This window comes from Grampus griseus (assembly GCF_964374135.1).
Source record: "Grampus griseus genome assembly, chromosome: 2".
In the NCBI taxonomy this organism is placed as follows: Eukaryota; Metazoa; Chordata; class Mammalia; order Artiodactyla; family Delphinidae; genus Grampus; species Grampus griseus.
This window is the reverse complement of record NC_139018.1, coordinates 103,742,826-103,752,058: the sequence shown is the minus strand read 5'-3', so window position 1 is coordinate 103,752,058 and position 9,233 is coordinate 103,742,826. Positions and strand designations below refer to the sequence as shown.

The 9,233-nt window shown below is 48.5% G+C and overlaps 1 protein-coding gene across 1 annotated transcript in view; it reads left to right on the top strand.

Annotated features, from left to right (window-relative positions):
* Window positions 1–2,403: 2,403 nt before the first annotated feature.
* ANXA2 (annexin A2) overlaps window positions 2,404–9,233 on the top strand; it is a 44,331-nt gene continuing 37,501 nt past the window's right edge. Inside the window, exon 1 of the mRNA XM_082649128.1 lies at window positions 2,404–2,447. The gene's annotated coding sequence lies outside the window, so the exon portion shown is untranslated. The remainder of the gene's footprint in view (window positions 2,448–9,233) is intronic.

The following is a 9,233-nucleotide window of genomic DNA, read 5'->3' as shown; positions in this document are numbered from 1 at the left end:
AGGACCTGGCAGATGAGAGTCCAAGGGACAGAGAGAACCAGCTTGCTCTCAGCCATCCTAGCAACCCTAGCTGAGGCACCAAATGAGTGAAGTTCCTTTCCATCCTACAACCCTAACTGAGCTGCCCCATCCAACACCATGGAGAAGAGACAAGCTGTTGCCCCTGAGTCCTGTCCATATTGCAAAATCATGAGCAAATAAATGGTTTTATTTATGTTTGAACCACTAAGTTTGGGTGGTAATTTGTTAAACTGCAATAAGTAACTTGAGTGCATTTTTAAATCTCTGGACTGGGCAGGAGACTTTATTTGGGCTCCAGTTTCTTCATCTATAAAAATCAAGAATTGGAAATGTTAGTCTCTTAAGGACCCTCTCTGCTCTAACATTCTGTTATTGGGTGAATAATTCTATTATTCTGTACCTTTTAGTGAGTGCCTATCACTGCTAGCTAGGCACAATTAGCAGTGTTGAGGTGCAGCAGAGAAAGTGTGAACAAAATAAAGTCAAGGCTTTAGAGAACAGAACGCACAGCAGTAGACACAATCTGAGATCTGTTGTTGTAAACATTCTTCCAGCCATGGAGGAGAAAGAAAGAAAGAAAAAACGATCTTTGCACTCAGAGATTCAAAAGCTCATTTAAACTGGCAGAATTGGCCCCCCCATTCCTCAGAAAGAGCAAACCATGACGTCTGATAGCTTCATTTTTATGAAAATACCAGTGTGAAGTTCTGTAGCAAGAAGCAGACCCTGGTTATTGGACAGATCTGTATGTTTGGCTTTGCTGGATGCCCTAGACAAGCAAAAGCATTCTTCCGGCTACTTGGCTTTTAGGTATTCCACATGATTCGAATTAAATCTTATCTTCTGTAGAGGGCCTATCACAGCACAGCTGGGCGTCAAGAGGCCCAGAGAAGAGAAGGGAAGCAGAATCCCGTTCACCATTACGGTCAGCCTATGTTCTCCTTCTGTTCCAAAATGTTTAGGCTGTAAAGCTTTCAGCCTAAATTGAAGGGCTATAAATGTAAATCAGAAATTGTATCAACAGAATTGCTTTATTTTCTATTTGTCCTTCTGACAGTGCCTATCATGTTTCATTCTGAGTGAAAGAAATGGGTAACAGTGCTCTGGGCTGAGTATCCAGGGACCCCATTTGTGGTATGGACTTGACTGTGAGCTTGGCAACGATGTCTTGGCCTTGCTGTTTCCTGATTCCCAGGAGTGAAGTGACGCTTAACTGGAAAGTAAAAACGGACGTTAAGATAGACGGGGGATTAAAACAGAAGCATCAGTAGAAAGCTAAGTGAGGTCTGTGAAAGGGAGGAATTCAAAGGTGCAGAGAGATCTTTGGGATTCTTAGCAAAACTCTCCTGCTAGTTTGAGGTGAGTACAGTATTTGCGCAATCAACCACAAAACCATGTTTGCCTGCGTGTTGCCACTGCGGTTCGTGGAAGCAGAGAGTGGAAGAAAAGCGAGAAACAGCAAAACCAAGCCATGGAGCTAAGAGTCTGAGAAAAAACAAAAAAAACCCCAAAAAAGAACGGCAGTTAGGACAGAAGTAAGGGAGGAAACTTATTTGTTGGAACTCGAGGTTCAAAGCCACCGGCCCCACCCAGCCCGGGACGGCCTGCCACGAGGACGTGTGGGAGTCCCGGAGGGTCGCGGGAGGCGTGGAGGGAAGCCAAGCAGAGAGCGCTCGGGAAAAGGGCGCCTCCCCGGGCGGGCGGGGTGGGACCTTGGCTCCTGGCTTCGGCCTCCTACCCCCCCACCCAACTCCCACCATGGCTCCGCGTCTCCCGGCGCGCTCCGAGGCCGGGGCGGGGCCAGTCCTTTGCCCGCCAGGACCCGGCGGATCTCCCTCCCCGCGATCCTCCCGGCAATAGCCGGTCAGAGGTTAAGCTGATATGTTTGCAGACGGTAATGGGGAGCTGGATGCCAACGGCCCAGCTCAGGGGAATCACGATTTATGTTTCTTAGAACAATTCTTCCTTCCATTGCATTGACGCCTTAAACAAACAAAAAAGCGACGTAAGGTCAGAGTCTACGAAAGTCTTGAAAACGTATTAACCTGAGGCAGGGCTGCGCGCTCGACGTGGCGCTCGAGAAGTAAAAGAGGAAGAGAGGAGAAAACTAGGCCGGTACTAGGCCTCGAGGAAGCCTCGGTGGCGCTTCATCGGACGGCAGAGCCGTGGGCGTGGGGCCGCTCCCACTGGCGCGGCCCGGGGAACGTTCCAGGGCGAGGCGTCTCCCGGGGGCGAGCGGGCGGACCCGGGACTGTGAGTCACCCTGACTCGAGTGCTAGCGGCCGGAGCAGGAGAAGGCGGGGCGGGGGGCGGCGGGGCGGGCCTCCCGTGCACCGCGAGGATGTGGCGGATATAAAAGCCCCACCCAGGCCAGCTGGCTCCGCTTTGCATCTGGCGACGCTCGCAGCGCACTGCGCTTGGCCCAGGTAAGCGGGGCGCCCCGCCCGCCCGCCCGCTATGGCCCCGGGGCCGCCGCGCTGGCGGGGTGTGGAGAGCGAGGGAAGGAGACGGCCTTGCAAAGAGCAGCTCTGGAGACGGGGACTCGGGAGGCCGTCCGGGGAGGGGGCTGAAGGGACGGTCCGCACTAGGAGCTTTGCGAGGAGGGCACCCAGTGGCGAGGGGGGTCTGGACAGGAGTGAGGGGGGCCGCGTGTGCCCCGGCCTGGGGCGTGCAGGGCAGGAGGGAGTCGGGCATCCCCCGCGAAGTGCTCGCAGGAAGCCCGACGAGGTGGCGCCGGGGAGGGGGGCGGAGGGAGGCTTCGCATTCCAGACGCGCCGGGCGCCGCTGGGGGGCTGGGTGTGGCCTCCCTGCGAGCCCCTGGTCGGGTGGAGAGCAGACGTGCGGCACCCTCCACGTTTAACACTAGCGCTACGGCTATCTAGAAAGTAATCCCCATCTGTTCCAAGTTAACTTTACTTGAAACAAACGAGCATTTGTGGAACTTGTGCCGACGAGCAGGAGGGAAGCAGTCGGGGGAGGATGAGGGGTGGGAGTTTTTAGCAGCAACCTCCTGCCCCAGTAAAACAAAACAACGGAAGAACCTCCCCTCATTCTCCTTTGTTTAGCTTATCTTGTAGGAGAGCAACTTTTGATTTCCGTGTATCTGGAGAGTTTCTTATTTGGTTGACTACTTTTGCATCAGGAAAGGAAGTGTTCTCCCGTGGTTCTGTGGGGAGAATCGTCACTGACTTACTGGCGCTGATGCGACATTGAGTCAGGGACAGAGGGTTCAGAAAAGGGCGTAGGCCCCCGGGCTGCTCCTTGTAGCTCTGTGAGATGGGTCCCAGCGCCTGGTGTTGTAGGCCTGGATTCCATCAACTCTCAGTTAAAAAAAAGGTGTGGACATCAATTTCCTTATCTATGAAAGTGGTTTAAGAATGCACATTCTTACTTTCCCCACATAGGGTTATTATCGAAGATTCCAAAAACCATATTCATTCAAAAATAAATTTGTAAAGCACACTGGAAACATTAAGTGCCATACCAAAACCGAGTGTCATTCTTTTTGTGTTAAGAGTTGCCATTTTAAAGCTATTAGAGGTAAAAGAACAGTAACTTCATGGGGCACGCTGGGTGTTTACCAGGAGCCCTAAGGTCCTGGAGTCCAGGGGTCGGGACCCCTGAGCTCATACTGACGGTACTGATGGGTTCTGTCCAAAAGTGTGCCCTACTGTGCCTGTCCGGAACTTGGTCATTTCGAATGCAGAATGCGCTGTAGCACTGAAACAATGTTACAGAAGGTGCTTAGGTTCTCAGGCTAGCCCAGAAAACCCCTACCTTAACCTGCACTATATCGAAGTACTGATAGTACAATGCCTAATTTGCGGGATGGGAGTGATGGTGGGTGGGGAGGGAGGGTGGGAGGAGGGTGAGGTATAATATGTAAGAGTAAATCATTGAAGTATTTTACTGGAAGTTTTCTAAGTTTTAAGGTTGGCCCTGATTAAATTATTTTAATTGGAAAATTATGTCCTTATCACCCTCTCTACTTTACTCTCTTCCTCCTGCCTCCTTGGAGACCCCTCCCGCCCCCACATATTACAAAAGCCTGTCCATTCTTCTCCAGTTCTGCTGCATTCCCCCCTCCCTCCCACTTCAGTGTTCTCATACCCAGCTAGAGACAAGCAGATTGAGTCAATATTCATTAATATTCAACGTTAGGAATGGTTGGTGGTCCTGAAATCCTCAGCAACCCAGGGGAGATGTGTTATTTAAAAGATAACAAGAGCATTTTTAAACCTAAACATCTGTAATTTATAGAATTTGAGGCTATGGAAGGAGCCACATAATATAATATTCAAGCATTGTGAAGGAGGATCTCATATGAGGCCAGGTTCAGTGTGCTTAGTGGTCAGTGGTGTTAAGACCATCCCATACAGCACTTCTGACTCCACCTATTATCTCAAATCTTCAGTCAAGGCTTTCTCCAGAGGTATGGATTGCATCTGCAGTGCAAAGGTGTGACCATCAATGTAAATTTTTTAGTTGGAGGTTTATGATTAGGGGACCGCCTAGATTTTGTGATTTCTTGCAGTGCTAAATGCCTTGCCTGTTGCAAATGCCCAGGAAATATTGCTGACTCACTGGCTTTGAGCAAGAGCTTGGTCTTGGACTGGGGTCACAATAACATCCTCTGTCTTTGAGCTATTAAAAATCCTGTATCGATTGACATGCCGGCAGTCATGGCCATTGGTTTCCTGACTAATTTCTAATTTAAGTAGTTTTCCTGGCAAGGTAGATATCCTTCTATAATTGTTATTGATTTTGAGGGTTGTAGGCTCTTCTTGCACCATCGGGCCTAGCATTTGGCCTTTGTTCTTGGTCTTCCCTTGTGTGGGGCTGTGCGCCTGCTGAGGCATTTCTTAACGTGTCACAAATAGAAGTCCCAGGCGCTCTCTTTTTTTTTTTTTTTTTTTGTGGTATGCGGGCCTCTCACTGCTGTGGCCTCTCCCGTTGCGGAGCACAGGCTCCCGATGTGCAGGCTCAGCAGCCATGGCTCACGGGCCCAGCTGCTCCGCGGCATGTGGCATCCTCCCGGACCGGGACACAAAACCGTTCCCAGACTCTCTTGGGCTGCCTTAAACATCTGTTCATTCCACAATATTTATTAAGCACCTACTATGTTCTACTTACAGTATAAGCACTGAGGATATAGCACTGAACAAAACAGACCAAAACAAAAACAAAACTCTGCTCTTTAGGCTTTAAATCTAGTGGGGAAAAAATAAAATAGACAAAATCGAGTGAATTTGTATAGACAGTAATTGGATTTTGAGCTTTACGTTCTCCCAAATTAATATTTGTTTCCAAACTTGGTTGGGGCTCATTTCCCCTTTAATCCAGCTGTTCCACAGACCTGAGCGTCATAGTTTACTTGCTTTAGGGAAAGTGTTGTTTAAAGTTATCATTGACTTAACCTGGCTTCTGGATTTGACTATGAGAATAGAAACGGAGGGCTTCCCTGGTGTTGCAGTGGTTAAGGATCTGCCTGCCAATGCAGGGGACACGGGTTCTAGCCCTGGTTCGGGAAGATCCCACATGCCACGGAGCAGCTAAGCCTGTGCGCCACAGATACTAAGCCTGTGCTCTAGAGCCCGCAAGCCACAACTACTGAAGCCTGTGCGCCTAGAGCCCGTGCTCCGCAACGAGAGAAGCCACCGCAATGAGAAGCTTGCGCACCGAGATGAAGAGTAGCCCCCGCTCGCCGCAACTAGAGAAAGCCCACGCACGGGTAGCAACGAAGACCCAACACAGCCAAAAGTAAATTTAAAAAAAGAATAGAAATGGAATGTTCTTTTTTTGCATGCATATGGGAACCCACCTCCCTCTTTTTCCCTGGTGCCACACCCTATTCTAGTTGTAGGCTACATCAGGAGGAAATTCCAGTCTTTTAAAAAAAAAATTTTCTGCTCTTTCACTGTCAGGTCTGTTTTTCCTCCTCCAGTTGCCAGAGGCGGTCCCCGTCTCTTTTGTTGGGGAGCAGGTCAGCTGTAGGGGTCAGGAGATGCCCAGCCTTGTTCTTTGCAGTGGCTCCAGTGAGATTACCTCCAAGTCTCCCCTAGGGTACACCTGAAGCTGTGAAACCGTCTGAGCTCAGTCTTGTCAGAGAGAAGTCAGTAGCATCTAAGTAAGTGGTCTGAGTTACACTCCCAGGCTTGGTGTGGGAAGTTCTGACTCAAGGGAGTGGCTGTCACATGGAATCTTTGCCCTTTGTCTCTCTGCCACACCCAGTCCCCACACTCCCAGCTCAGAGGAAGTCAGAGTCCCCAGGCCACTTGCAAATCTTTCCTCCTTGTTGCCTCCTTCCCTGCCTTTCTTGCCACAAGGAGATGTAGGTTACGTTTCCACGTTGTCCCGTGGACAGAGCTAGGAGCCAAGGGGCCCTGACGGTATTAAAGGTGGAGGTTGAGCTGTGGGAGAAGGTGAAGAGCTGCATATCGTATGAGAAAGAGGCAGTCTCCTGAATTGCTCTACCAGGCTTTGCAAAGGTGTGAACAGAGGCTGGGAATTGAAGCCTCCAGCTCTGAATGTATGGAACTGGAGCTGCATTTGAGATACGCAGTCCAAGGAAGAGAAAGGAAATTGAGGAAGGAGAATGTAGTGGAAAAGAAGGAAAAAAAGATACAATGTGGAAAGACCCAGTGTGTGTAAACCATCCAAAAATGTGAGTGAACGCCTCCAGTGTGTTAGGCACTGTGCTCAGACCTATGGGGAAATGGGGATGCATAAGACAGAAACCCTGGGGGCAGATAGAATGGAAGACTGCCTTATAGAATGGAAGACCGCCTTTGTACCCTCAGCTCTGATATTTCACAGATACACCAAGAGAGACAGGAACACAGAGCAGGGAGAGGTCCAGGAGAAAGGTAACAGTATTTTTTGTGTCCTGAAGTCTCCCGAGGATGTCAGCTGATCCAGATAGAGCATTCCCAGTAGAGGGAACTTGGAAAACCCAGGCCTAGAGGTAGTTGGACAGTGCTGAATGTGTTTGGAGAATTACCAATCCAGTCTAACTGGTGCTGGGGTGTGTGTGTGTGTGTGTGTGTGTGTGTGTGTGTGTGTGTGTGTGTGTGTGTGTGTGTGTGTGTGTGTGTGTGTGTGTGTGTGTGTGTGTGTGTGTGTGTGTGTGTGTGTGTGTGTGTGTGTGTGTGTGTGTGTGTGTGTGTGTGTTTGCATGTGCTTTATTTATGGAAAAGTAGGTAGAGCCCAGAGTGTGGAAGATCTTGAATGCTGTGTAGACCTTTTTCTGTAAGCAGCAGGGCCCCATTGGAAATATAATATTTGGGCCATAAAACACTGAAATTGAGTTGTAGATGTGAAGACCTTGATCTCTCAACCGTGAGAGTACTTTGTGCCAAGTGACATCATTCTTCTGCACGTCTCTTTCTGCCCACTCCAACCCCACTTCGGGAGATTGAACGAGAGGCTCTGAGAGCTTGAGGCCACAGTGTGTCTGGAGTTAGTAAACAAATATTGATTCCGATCAGGCAGCAAAAGGGACAGGCCAGAGCAAGTGCAGCACCGTGTCCATCCTGCTCAGTTTGATCAAGGCCCCTGGGCAGAATTCCAGGATTTCTGGGGAATGACTTGCTCCTGTGACTCAGGCATTAATCAAGACCATAAAAACCAAGGAGAAAACTGTGTGCTTTCAGGAAGGTTCTGTTAAATAAAAATGCTCTGGGAGGGAGGGGTGGAGAGTGAATAAAGTGGGAACTCTACCCCTACCCCCCACTCATGCATTTTTTTTTACCCCCTCTTGGTTTAAAATGTCAGTCTGCTCCTGTAGACCCAGGACTGCACAGTAAGGGCTTGGCGGGGAATCCCAACCCGCCATCCCCACACCCGCCCCCATTTTTTTGGTTTTAAAAAAATCCTCCTTTGTATCATCCAGGCCCTGATTGATTCATCATGGTTGCTAGGGATGTGTTTTGCAGTAACACATCAACACTCCACATTTTAAAAGTGGGTGTGACCACGAAACTGCTGGGTTATACTCAGATTCTGCTGGGCAGAGGAGCCCTGCCGCAATGTGTTTTTGTTTGTTTGTGAGAATTAATATATGGGCTTTCTGGAGCTGGTTCTTCATTCATTTCAGTAGAACTTGTTTTTATTATTTGAAGCACTAACTTTTAGGTTTTCTTTTTTTGTTTGTTTCAACCTTTTTGCAAACTTTCTTTTACTTTTTTTGGGGGGGAAGGGAGACGTTAAAGCTGTTTTACTTGTACTATTTTTGTTGCAACTGTGTGTTGGAAGTGAAACAGTGAAATGCAGTGTAATCTATTGGGTTTAAAAAAAAAAAAGGACAAACTCTTATCTTTAAGATAGTGCTTATGTTAGATGTAAGTTGCTTCATTTCCAGCAGGTGCACGGATTTCTTTAATGTCTAGCTTTGCGCTATAAGAGCTTTTCCAGTCAGGCTGTTAACAGTCTCATTTATTAATATTTTCAAGGCCAGAGGAAACTGTTCTGTTCCCTTCGTTAGGGTGGAGTGTCTGTGTTCCCTTCCCAGTGGTGCGTTATTTCAAGCCAGTCTGAAGTGGGTATGGCTCTCAGTGAGTCTCCTTGTACTTCTCTAGTTATTTTCTTAAACAAAAAACTTTCCCTGAAGAAGACGATTTGAACAATCTTGTGTAAGTCACCCAGTCCTTTCCTGCGAATAAGAGGTACTGGTATGTGGAGGTACTCATCAAAAGATTGAATTTGCTGATTTTTTTCTCTTTCTTTTTTGCAAGTTGAAACCAGTTGGAGATCTTTGTGAGGCTGTAATGTTGGAAAGAGTGATGCCATTTTCGTGTCTGTGGAGAGGTCTGCCAGACACGGAGCGGTTGTTCTGATTTTAATGCGCTTATGAATTTTTCAGTGTGCTAAGTGGTCACTGGGGGTGGAATTGTCTCCTATGGTATGGAGACTTAAAAACAACAGGTACACTAAAAAGGCAGAGCTATTGTTTCAGCAAGAAAATTCAGCCTCCAGAGCAAATACGGTGAATGGATACTTAGTATTGGCATCAAATCCCTTTCCATAGCCAAGCTTAAATCTGCACTGTTCAGAAACTTACATCTCAGGCCCCCCACGTGCCACCACATTAGACATGGCTGGTTTTAAACCTGGCCTCTTGCCCCCCCCCCCCACACACACTCTCCCACATCCCATCTCCTCGGGCTTTCCCTTGTTTCTCTGGCTGGAACTTTCCAGGGTGAGTGAGTGTCCTT